The 13,192-nt window shown below is 39.2% G+C and overlaps 1 long non-coding RNA gene across 2 annotated transcripts in view; it reads left to right on the top strand.

Moving 5' to 3' along the window:
* Positions 1-12,636, top strand: part of LOC122873348 — a 53,940-nt gene extending 41,304 nt beyond the window's left edge. Inside the window, exon 5 of one of the 2 annotated variants that reach the window (XR_006377403.1) lies at positions 12,034-12,636. This is a non-coding gene — a long non-coding RNA (uncharacterized LOC122873348). Of the gene's footprint in view, positions 1-8,325; positions 10,212-12,033 lie in introns of those variants that run through there. The other variant, XR_006377402.1, reaches the window with a different exon arrangement.
* The last annotated feature ends 556 nt before the right edge of the window (positions 12,637-13,192 follow it).

Below are 13,192 nucleotides of genomic sequence, written 5' to 3'. Positions count from 1 at the left end.
CACAAAGGGAGGCTCTATTCTACCGTCTCTGTCACCCCCTCAGAGCAGCCTGTTTAGAAAGTTAGTCCCAGAATGTAGCGTGTACAGTGCTGCAAGTATGGTTCATAATCTCTGACTGCTTTGGTACTTATTTTTATCTCTCACTGAATTTCCTGAAGTAATTGAAGAGCTAAAAAAGTCCTTTGAGAGTAATATGCTTGGGAGCCACAGGAGTTAGATAAAATGTCTGGGAAAACTGAAAAAGTATACACAGCATCCCAAGTGGCAGGAGCAGTTTTATCCCATAGTACCTTCATTTTCATTTTTAGACATGCTAGTGGCATGGCTCAAGGGATACGAATGTAGGTCTGTTGATTGGTAAATCAACAGACCAAATTGATTGGTCGGTCCGTTGGTTCAGAATAAAATGTCCAGATGGATTGTCATGTAATATGGTACAGACATTCATGGTCCACCGAGGATGAATCCTAATTTTGGTGATCCTTGACTGTTCATTTAGTGCCACCCGTAAGTCAATTTTTTTACCTTTTCAACACACATGACAGGATACACATAGAACTAATGATTGAATTTCTGTCAAACTCAGCTGTACTTTGAGACGAATGCCAACACACCACTCCAGTTTCATGATTTTGTGGTGTAGAGGTAGGCTGTATAGGCTGGCTAAAACAGCAGCAGTGATATGTGCAAAAGCTAAGAGTTTATCATATTATTCTCAGTATAATATAATAGGGACAGTCAGTGTGACCCACTCTTTAACTTGCATTATAGCATTCGAACGTTAGCATGATGACTGTCTGAATGTAGAGCTGAGCTTGACAGACAGAACCGATGATGTCCACTGTACAGAGAACAAACCCCTTTGATTTAGGTAACAACATAGTAATTTTTCTGGTTCGGTACTCATACCAAACTTATATTATGTTGCCCTAATAGTAGTAAGGATATCAGAAAACAACGTTGTCTTTCTTTTGTTTTCTGGTGTGTAATGAGCATTGCAGCCTCACAGGGACTGTAGCATGGCTAGTCTTTTAAGATGTTTCTTTTTTAATTCATCTACAATCTTGCTCCTCCTTTTTTCTAATTTCTGTTGTTTGGTGTTGACAGGTGTTTTATCATTTCCCTCAAGCTGGTAGCCTCGTATCAATGGTATTTTCTGCTGTCGTCCACTCTCACAACACACACACAAATGTGTAGAGACTAGGCACACACATACACTCAACCACTGATGCCTCCTGACCTCAGCTTGCTGTCGCTGCTGGCTGCCCAGAGCATATTAAAGGCTTAGATAAAGGGAGCTGGAAACTGGTTGGGGCTGGCCCATTGGCCCGGAGAAAGTGCTTGGAGCAGCAGATGCAGTGGCGGCTCAGGGAGCCCTTTTTCCATTAGGAGTCATTTCCAGGTCCACCCTCAGCCGGTGACAAAGTGGTCTCCGCGTCTTCATTTTCTGCTGATCCCATGTGAGCCGGAGGGAGGGAGGGACTGTCATCAGTTACTGCTGCCGCCGCCCCCTAATTGCAGCCAACTGTCGATGCGTGCATTTGGACCTTTTTCAGGCCTACATTATTTATTGGGAGAAAAATATTGTATTGATTTTGGATGGCACGGCGATGTATAAGTGATGTTGCTAAAGAGCTGACAAGACAGTCTATAAACTTTTATAACAGTGTCATAGCCGTACTTTGCTCACATAAAATTAACACGTTTGAATATAATGTAGGACAGAGAATGACTGCATTGCAGGAAATCACAAATGTGAATCTTCAGTACTGCTGCCAGATTTTAATTCACCCTTTCTAGTCTTCATAGCACTGCTGTGACTTCCACATAAAAACAGCAAATTTATATGTTTTGTATATTTTTTGTCTATTGTCACAATATTCTGTCCATAGCCAGAAGAAACCTAAGAGAACTTTGACAGTGTTTCTGGAACAGTGTTTCTGTCCCTGATAAGTGGTTAAAGGCTCATCCAATTGCTGGAAAAGTTATTTTGTTTTTACTCCTACTAACCCGAATGAAAACTTTAGGGCCATTTTTGCTACAGCCACACTAAAGCTCACACCAATTTCAATGTGTTTGCATTGAAGAGTACAAACTTTTCAGTCCTGTTTTATGCCTTGTATTTAAAGTCCTGTCAATCAATTGGAGAGTGATACCAAGTTGGAATTGAGTGTTAGCAAAGCATTCCTATTGATTATGTACTATTTGGAAAAGAGAAATGCTCATCTGTGTTTCAATGTTTCGTAAAGTTGGTTTTAGTCTTCTTTGGGTCTGCATATCACAGGTGATGCAGGCTTACATAACAGGGCAATGCAGAGTAATTCTTGCGCAGTAGGGAGTATGCTTTACTTTGGCATGGTCATGGAGTAGTTAGTTCCTAAGTTCCCCCAAGTTAATATATTAATAATTAATAGAGAACACATCACCTTTTATTTTTATTTCATCTTGCTACATAGGGCACATAACAGTTATTTCTGCTCATTTAGTCCAAACAGAGTGCTTTGTTTTGTACATTATTATGTTAGATTTGCTGTCCAAAAAGCATAGCATTCTAACTGCATGTGCTATAGTGGTCTCAACACCTTATCATAAACCTGGCTGCCATTTTGATATTTTCTGAACTCCTCAGCTTTGCACCTTACCCTCTATGTGAGTGTGAGTTTTTAGTGTACTGACTTGCCATACCATCTAATTCCCTCCAGTTGGGTCACATTATAGAAATGTGTTCATGATCCCTTTCCAATGCAGTGACCTCATTACCTGTAAGACTCCTAGTAGATGGTAGATGTGTGAGCACATTAGAGCTGTTTTGTGGTGTAAGGGCAATGAGGTACAAGGCCTTATTTTGGCACCAGCTGTGGGCACTCCAGGAGTCCCCGAAACGATGCAAACAGCCTGAATGCTGCCCTGCAAACTGAGGATCAGTCCAAGGTTCATAATGAAACACATACATGTGAGGAGTGACACGTATAATCCAGCTCTAATCTTTTCAGACGTTTTAACAAGGCTGACAAGTCACATAAAATCAAAGGAACCTCACTATAAAATTCTGCATATAATAGTTAGCACAGCTTTGTTAAAGATAAAAGATATCACATTGTTACTGAAAACACAACTGTTTGCCAAACTACCACTTTCTTTTGTTTTACAATAGTTTTCAAATAAAACAAGGCCGGCTTTCACAGGCGAGGGAGGGCAAGGGCTTTGTAAACCACTTTCTCCCTCCCTTCCCCTCTTTCAATAAAGACCCTGTGCCTAGCATACCTGCAATGTTTGATTCCATGTAATTGAAACAAGGCGAGAGTGGGTCCTTGCCAGCACATGGCCTCACCATTTAAGGTAATGTTTGTACTGCTAAAGCGGCTAATGAATCCAAGTCTTGGGAGCTGGCACAGCGACTCCCCTCACCAGGGCCTGAAAGCGCCTCAGGATGCTGTCCCCTTCCCTTCCACGCAGCTGTGAAAAGTTTAAAAAGCCCGACCCCGTAACATGAAACGGTGAGGGTAAATACAACTACAATTAAAAAGGGGGGAAAAAAATATTACTTTGGCATCCTGAGGTCATTATCCACAGTTTATTGCCATTTGTACAGTGCTTTTATTTTGCTTTATATGAGGAGGATTGGCCTTTAATTGCAGCATTTGCTTGTTTTTCCTTGCAGTGTTTTTTAATTTCTGAATGCTTGTATGCGTCGGGGGGAAAAAGCCTGTGTACCTTCAATGACCCCATGAGTTCCCCCAACAGAATGATGTGTCCTATCTTAAACCCTCTGCTCCTGGTATTCTCCACAAAGCTCATGACAAGGGCAGCAGTAGACAGTAAGGTTCTTCAAGAAGTTATACTCATAATTGGTACTAATTTTAATTGGGGGACAGACTTGTAGTACCCTTAAAAGAAAGGCAAGTGTATCTTTCAGTGTCTTTTTTCTTTGGAGCAAGACATGAATTGTTTATTCCACAGTTAAGTGCAGCACACAGGGTAAATTGTAAGTTGATGATAAAGATCTCTGGATCAGAAATGATAACAGTTCAGGTTCAAGGGTCAGATCAGAATATTTGAACTTTCTATTGTTTATTTGTATGATTTATGGAGAATAATTGGAATTCCACACATTGATTTAATGTGATGACATCCAAGAGCAGCAGTTCTACATTTTAAATAGCTTTTCTATGATGAAATATAAAACAACACAGACTTTCTCCACACAGGACCAGACCACATTCAGCCAACAGTACAACAATTACATGTGTCCCAGGAATTAAGAACACATTTGAGACCACAAGCCACAAATACGTTTCAGAGGAAATACTACTTTTCAGCTACGCTACCTTTCTTGAGTGGCTTGCTCTACTGAGCCTTTTGAGAGAAGGGCTTAATCCACTAACTAGACCAGAGAGCACCCTAACTGGCCTGATCCAGAGGCTCTCTGGGGCTCTCCCAGGTACTGATTGACTGATTGGTGGAGATGGATGCTATCTGGTGTAGTGCAGCTCCACTGGGCATTTAAACAACATTAACGTTGCTGGATAGGCAGAGAGAGGGAGAGCATTATGAACTATGAATGATGGTCTCCTGACAAATCAGTATGTGCCATGACAAATGCACATTTTATGGCACTCCCCAGTTGCTTCTGTCAGCAGGGATGACAAATGTAGCTACTGTGTTTGTATGTGGTGGGGTTGATGCATGAATATTGAGTGTCCTCGGTAACTTTTCTGGTAATTTGGCATGTTTCTTCAAATGTAATGTGATGGTGTTTAGCCTAAATAATCTCTTTTTCAGCCTTTGTAAATATTCAGTTACAATGACATAAAAGATCAACGTCAGATTTGAGCAGGAAAGGATAAAGTTGTTGAAATATTTTATGATTGCTGATTTTTTCAAGCCCTTTCTGGTGTCACACTGTGCTCTAAAGATATGTGATAAAATAAAATTACAATATTAAATCATCATATTATAGAGACTTACAGGACATGATCTATCATGCCTCATGTTATTTAAATCGACACAGACTTGAAATCTGTATGACATTTTATCATTATCCATATAAGCAAATTGTGTAAAGCTTGCATTGAAATTTTACACCAATAATACTCAAATTCGGTAATACTGAATTAGCACTGATTATTAATAATCAGTAATAATACTTTTTTTCATATCTCTCAAATTGGCATGCTACTTTGATAGTAGGATGTCATGTAAGGTTTTGCTTTAAACATTTACACTACAGATACTGTAACAGCCTACCTTTCACATAGCACATTATAGTGGTCTTTTCTTTGTGGGCAAAGCAGCAAAAACAACTTCATCTGACATTATAATCTAAGTGATTTTATTCCCAATTTTGTTTTGTTTTTTAAACAATATTTGACTGTATTAAAACAGCAATTTAGATAATAAAAAGGAACATGTGAGGGCCATAATTGAGCAAAAAGTAATATTGGACCCTAATTAAATGATTCCCCTCCCCTTTCATAGCTAAATGATAATCATCACAAAGATTCACATGCCCATTTGCTAATAGATATGTTGAAGTTATTAAAGTAATCAGCAGCAAAGGAAATCCATTCAGAATTGATTGCAGAATATGCTGATTGAGGCATGGTATTATTTGGAGGTTGAGTCCAGTGTGGGAGTGATCATTAAGAGATCCTCCAAATGAATGGGAGTTATCCTTATTCTGAAGAGGGGGCTTACAGGAGTGAGGACTTCTCACTGAAACAGACCTTAATTAAGAGCTCCAATGTTATTATTCAGCAATAGCAAAGAGTCTCTGCTACCAGATGATTCCTTTCTAACTAAAGTTACCTGGATACAGTAATAGATAAATTAGATTTTTGGCAGGTAAGAAGGGAGTCTGGGCATTATTATCAGTTTGAACACAGGAACATTTTTTTATTTCCAAACTTCAAACCTCAAGTGCAATCTGTCCTTCAGATTCCCTGTGTACACTGCTTCTCATGGTTAAAATGCTTTTTTATTTTATTTGCATGCAACCTTTTCTATTGTCTTGATCCAAGTAAAAATCAATGCTGAATAGCCTGGTAATATGATTATGTGCATCTGGGATTGATGTTTACTCTTAAACCAGTCAATGCCAGTTAGGTATGAAACCATGCATTCCTTCACACTAAATCACATTAATACCTAATCATCCAGAATGAGGGAGAAATTCAATTGGTGACAAACTGGTTGTTTTTCCAATTTTCTTTTAAAAGTAAAATAGCATGTTGGACTCAGGTTGATATTTTTTGAAAAAAGAGGCCCTGAAGAAAATGTCAAAAAGAAAATAAAAAAGATATTTGTTTGAATTGTTTCTGTTTACTGTAATTGCAAGGTCCTATATAAATAAGCTGATAAAATTATCTTCCCTTGCTTTAACAAAATATCTCGGTTTGCTTTCTTGGTCAGTTGAAGTCTTTAGACTTGTGATTTTAAATTGGGGCCTTTTATTGAAGAGAAGAATGTGTAAAACAACTGTGGAGAACATGTAATTTCAATGACTCATTAAAATGAAGTCCAGTTAATTCGATGTCAAAATAAACCCATGAAAAAGTCTGAAATAATCTGTTCATTACATTTTTAAAATATCCATTAAATCAGAGTGAAGACACAGTTATTGTTCTTCAACCGTGGAAGCAACAGCGCATCTTTTGTGTTTGTGCCTCGTTTTATCTACTGTACAAGCCCTGCAGAGAGCACAGGAGAACAAGGTACAATAGCATTTCAGACCTATCTGCTTTGAATTACTGTACCAACAAGCACAGATGCCTTTTAAAATTCACAGGAAGTCCAGATGAGCAAAATTCTAAGGATGGGGGAAAAAAGCGAGGGTAGGCATAGAGTCCAGTTTAATGAGATCTGTTATTCTGGCCCATTTTATACCCACCTAATCACACGCTCAAATAGATTCTGTGAAACCCCATCTCCCTTTGAAGACACTCCCACCACTCATGTGATCTGATTAGTATTTTACATGAGATATCAGCCCAGGCCAATTATGAGAGCTGACCACAATGTTCCAGTCATTCGATGGGGTGGAGATTCAGTGAGGTGGAATCATAATTTAGGGCAGTTAAAGACAGACCTCTGGATCAGTGGCTCCCATAATGCACTGTAAAAAAGGTGGCCCAATTAGTGCCTACCCAGGAGCGCTTTTAGTCAGACCTGGCTTTTTGTGTGCCAGCAAAATGATAGATTAGTCGCCAAATCCTATATGGGAGTTTCTAAATCTTTCGTAGCCCTTCACAACTATATTTGTAATTTTAGAAAAGGATTCCTACAAGTAATGTAATTCTAGAAATTGTATATGAAATGTTGTCCTTGTCTTTTCCTTTAACTGCAAATACATGGTCATGATTATACAATTCTTACTGGTTGTTATACTGAAAGATCACACTGGACATTATATAAGATTACATGTGTGCCTAGGTCTGAACAACTTACAGAATTTTAGACAATCTCTTATCCAAAAAAAAAGAGAAGGAGAAATATACTTAACTTCTTATTCCTATATAGATAGTCTTTATCTTTTATTTATTTAATGATGAATAAGAAAAGCAATGCAAATCATTAATTATTGTTGTGTTCTCTGTGGAGAGGACAGTGAGAGATAGTGGGTCCAGAAGAGGGTGCCATAGATCAGAATCCAAGCACGCTCTGCCTTTTCTTTTGCTTTCTTTTCTGTCTGCCGTGGTGCTGTCTGGTAACACACACACTCGCACACAGATCTGATCACGTAAGGTAGCACGCTCCTAGGTAGCTTCCTATTCTTCTGCAGAGTTCATAACTGTCAACTCCTAATTCAGTACAGTGGAGCAGTGTTAATTATCATCCAGCAAGGCTGGAGAAAGGGAGGCAGGGGGCCACAAAAGGAAGCGCTATTCAGACAATGAAAAAAAAAAAGTATTTTAGCTGAGAGGGAAGTAATTATGCTTTTATCCTCAACACAATTTTTTTCGTTTCTCATTCTCTCCTCTCTGTCTTTCTCTCGGTCTCTCTCTTTTTCCTCCAAACCAGTGTGTGTACTCTCCCGCAGGACCTAGGTGAGGAGTTATTTCTGCATCTGGCTTGAGCTTCCACCGAGCTTTTACATAATCAAATCAATATTGCTATGATTCACCCTCTGGCAACTACTGCCTCGTGCAAGTTTCACTGGTGATGTTTGGCAGCTTACGAGATAAAAAAAGACAGAGTGTGAGAGGAAAAAAAACCCTTAGTTAAAAATCTGTGGGCTATTGATTTCTTGCCTTGTTGGTCCTCTCCCTACCACCCAGCTTCTCATCGCCCTGTTTTTCCTACCTTTCTCCTTTGTTGTGTCCTCAGTCAGGTAAATAAAGAAGTGGTCCGACAGTGAGGTGGGGTTCCGGGCCAAGGAGGGGCCTGAGGTGCGGCGAGGTTTCTCTGTGAAGAAGCGCGGCAGACCTACTGTGTGATCCGTGTTGATAAGATGACGGGCTATAGACAGGAGCAGCACACCAAACGGAATCCTCAATAAAAGCAAATATGACAGCCAAATGTTGAAAAGAGAAAAAAACAAACCCACCGATATCTAAAACACAAAGACAAAGCCCCTGAAAATACTACAGTGAAAGGCAGATCTCGGCACTAGTGTTTCACTCCTTATTGAACTGGGGTGGCTGAGAAGAGGTGCAGAATATTAGATATCATTGCACAGCGCTGGAATGACATGATGAAAAGCAACAGAACCCACTGTGCTCCCACAAATCAGCAGCAAGCATCAGAGACAGACAAATTCAAATCCACAGTTGAAACAATACATAAAAAGTGGGATTAAGTTTGCAGTGTATCTTCACAAGAAAAAACAGACTCACTATAAAGTGTGTTTTGGTTTAGTAGAGTGTAGTGAGCACATTCAGATATCCTCTAAGATGATACTGTTTTTTTACCCTCTTATATCTTCATAAATCATACCCAAATATGACTTATTTAAAGGTTCGTTGAGAGCTTGAAACTCCTCCAGCCTTTTCATCTTAATACACTTGTGCTGTCTGGACAAGTTCAGCACAGTCCTGTTAGTTGCCGTACCAGAGCATAAATCCTTCCTCTTTGTCACTTTGATCAGCCTCCCTTCCTTTCCTCAAGTGTCCATAAGGAATGTGAGGTGGGTGGGGGACAGCGGGTGGAGAGTGAGGAAGGGGTGAGGTGACAGGACGCGAAAGGAGGAGGGACGAAGGGGTGGGGTATAGCACATATCGCATCGCATTGATTCGGTCCATTTGGTGGACTGAACATGAACCCAATAATCAGATCTTGCTTAAGCACGCGCTTCCTCAGTAATTGACTCTCGCATATTGATTAAGATGTTGATGTGTCCCAGTCCTGCTCCTGTGCTAATGCAACTGAGAATGAGCCTGACCCCCCCCACTTGCAACACTGACACACAGACACATCACACACACACACACACACACACACACATGCATGAACAGAGATACATGCACAGAAGCACACACGCAGCCGGAACAAGCCTGTCATTGGGTTCAGTCTAATAGATAAAGCTGTCATGCCGATGCTGCAGTGTCTCACAGGGCCAGCAGACCAAATTAGCCTGTCAATAATTTATGTAGAATAAGAAAGAGAAAGAAACACTGACAGAAAAGTGAACAACACTGGGTGGAAATGGCTGCGACATACAAATTACTGGGGGATTTGATTTTTGCTTTAAAAATGTCAGTTGCTTAGGTCAGTGTTTATTTTTATCTTTTATTCTTTCCCTCCATCCATTAGGAGCTTGTTAAAAACATTTTATTTGAGCAGAAAAGATGTACACACCTTTCCATAAATATTGGATATTAAAGAGGCAAACTTGACACATTGATTTGTTTACTGTTGTGCATATTAACTGTACATGTACATATGTTGTGGGATTTGATGACCTCAAATGGACAGGTATTTCACTTTACCATCATCTGTTTCTAATGATCTTTTATTTAAAAAAACAAACAAATTAGAAATCAACCAGTTGGAGAAAATAAGTAGAAAAAGTTTCATGTATTTGGCCTGATACTGTGCTATAACATGATATGATGTTTAATTTACAGTCCTATCAGTGTTTTAGTAGTGCCCCTTGTTTCAGCTGTCTTAATCTTAAAAAGGTTTTTTTAACAGCTGCAACATAAATAGTCATTTTTTATTTTACCACAATTATATAAAGGCACTAATATGTGGCAACTCTGATCCTGCTGTTATTGTGATATTGTATGTTATGTTCATGTTTATGATATTTTGTCACTGTCAAAGTACAATTAATGGCAGACTTGAGAAAGTGCATCCAGAGGTTACACTAGTGCATGCCCCAAAATGATGCTATTCCACCTCCAAAACACTTCTCTTTTTATTGTTGCCATCACATAACAAGTTTTCGTTAATATTAAAATTATAGCGACAACCATAGCTTTAAATAACACCCTCTTCTTTTTATTTGACAGATAATTAACCTCATCTATTGTCTCACTTTTCTACAAAAACGTATGCTATCAGAATAATTTCAAAGATCTTATAACCACATAAAAATCCACAAAGTGGCTTTTTATAATAGTTTTATAGTTTATAGTTATAGTATGATAAGAACCTGAGTTTCAAATCTGTGTACTGTAAATGGTAGTACTTAGTATGTTGGTTTTAGTTGGTTCAGGATAAACTTGTCTTCACAATAAGATAATTGTATACGTTACTTATTTCTCTATATATATGTTTTTGCATCTCATCAAGTTTATCCTCAAACATATTTTGGCATTAAACATTAAATTTCATTCATACGGCAAACCCATTTTTCCAACATGAAATACTTTTTTTCTCCCTATACATCAGTAATTTGGGGTTCAGTGTCTTGCTTAACGACACTTCATGAGGGTGGCCAACCCGCTCTTTTTACGTAGCATTCACAGGTGACCCAAATCCTTTTTTTTTTTACATGTATATTTTCATGTTTTAGGTTAATTTGTAAATTTGTAAATTAAATTTCTGTTTTTCTTCTTTTTGACATTTAGATGTGTTATCTGTTATCATTTGTAACAGTTGCTTTTAACTAAAAATAACATTTATTGGAGCATTGATGAATTTGGTATTTATTTCTCCCTTGGTTAGTTTAGTCAGACTGAAGCAGTGGACTGCAGTCTACAGCTTAGTTAATAGCTTAGTGATGATTGTTAAGGGAAACTTGAGTGTAAGAAAAAATAAAATAAATTCAACCTGTGTAGTATGCACAATGCCTATACTGAACATTATGCAGTTTGCAATAATTTCTATAGAGTTGGTATACTGTTACTTGTGTCTGCTGGTAATGTAATGGCAATAAACAACAGTTAAGATTGCATATTACAAATCATGTAATGATAATGTAAAATGACTGAAATCAACCATTAACCACAGACTGTCATGTATATCATTTGATATGAACGTGAAACAGTTTGACTCTTTGCACATGAAGTTTCTTTCTTGCAGATAACTGAATATATTACCCTCGCTCTGACATAGTTCATACAAATATTCAGTGTTGATGCCCCTTAGGTTTTACATATCTCCCAGATGGCCATTTTGATGAGCTCCTGAATGACAGTAGCTATCTGTTTTTACATTGTGTTGTTGGGCAGCGTAGATGATTCTTGATTTCCATCACCTTTGAAAACATACACACACCACACACACACACACACACACACACACACACACAGTTACTAGTGCAGCTACTCAGACTTAACTATTCAGCAATGCAGGGTTATAGTGGCAAAGAATACAAGCACTCTTGTTTGATATTAACCCTTACCTTGTTGGGACTACAAGTCCCATGACAAGAAAAAATGTTGCCAAGGATCTGGTAGAAAAGATCATTGTGTATTTGTCTTTTGAAAAGCAGAATGCAAGTGTGTATTTTAGTGTGTGTGTGTGGCCTTCAGGCCTCTCCTAGCCTGCTCTTGCCCCAATGGGAGGGCTGCCTGTAGCGAGGTGAACCATAACTCTGAACCACCCACCCCCTCCCTCCTCTCTCCCTTACTCCTCCATCTCTCCCAGGAGTGGACCGACACCTCTCCGCTGGCCAGAGGGAAGACCAGCGCCTCTCCTGGGCCTCCTTCTATGTCTCCAATCAGCCTGCGCTGCCATGGCCCTAGGGCTGCTGCAATGTGATAATCTCTGCCTTTTGCGTTATGCATTGCCCTGATGAATTCATCTTGTGACCACCTGGCACTCGCTGTTAGGAATTCAAGTGTTGTTTTTGCAGCAGAGGCTGGGGCGAACGCTGTGAGGGACTGTTTTCTGACTGTCAGAGAGACCCTCTTCTCCTCCCTCCCCCTCCTCTTCATCTCTCCTCCTCCAACATAGGCAGAATGTTTTAACCTCTCAGAAGACCCTGGTGTATCTGCTGTTGTGGTGGCAGGAGTGGGATTCTTCACCTCAGCAGGACCTGTGTGGGAAAAAGCCCTGCTTGGTATTTAAAAACGGAAGGGCTTTTTGCTGTAAGACAAATTGAAACGCAGGAGGCTAGAGAGGAATGTGGCTGTCAGAGTCAACAGCTGCTAGTTTTTCGCTATGAATAATCACTGAGGTTGACCCATGGAAGCTGAGGATTGTGTAACACATATTTCACAAAATTAAAGGTCGATGCAAACATGTGGTAAAGCTTGTGCCCCATAACTTTTGACTTTCTTCAAAGCTGCTTTTGTGACCTCAATTAAATTATGGAAATAGAAACTTGAGGCAGACAGAATCACTGTTGTGTTTCAGTGTCGGGTTTTATAATACAGGTTCAATCGAAATAATGAATTAATAGATGCATTTTTCATAAACCTTCAGCAAAAATGTGCACCCCGATGCTGAAGAGTCCAAATTTGAATATGGTCTCACATGTACACTATGTAGTCACACTGCACTTGAAATAGCTTGTGGCTCAAAACATTAGAATTTCATATTTTCTTCTGTGCGTGAATACAAAAGAGAGAGAAAGAGAGTGTGTATAAGAAAGAGAGCAAGAGTGCCCATGTCCTTGGCACCACACCAAATCTATAATTTACACTTTTACATAATTGGACTTTGCCTTTGCTGCTTATTGATTGTGCATCCTCGTTTTCTCATTTTCTCCAAGTGACAGAGCAGCATGGGTAAATATTTTAATAAACCATTTAGAAAAAAAAATGCTAGACACTTCACCAAGACATGTGCCATGTCTCAGAAC

The sequence above is a fragment of the Siniperca chuatsi genome, linkage group LG3, assembly GCF_020085105.1.
Source record: "Siniperca chuatsi isolate FFG_IHB_CAS linkage group LG3, ASM2008510v1, whole genome shotgun sequence".
In the NCBI taxonomy this organism is placed as follows: Eukaryota; Metazoa; Chordata; class Actinopteri; order Centrarchiformes; family Sinipercidae; genus Siniperca; species Siniperca chuatsi.
The sequence above is the reverse complement of the archived record's forward strand: the minus strand, read 5'-3'. Positions and strand labels throughout refer to the sequence as shown.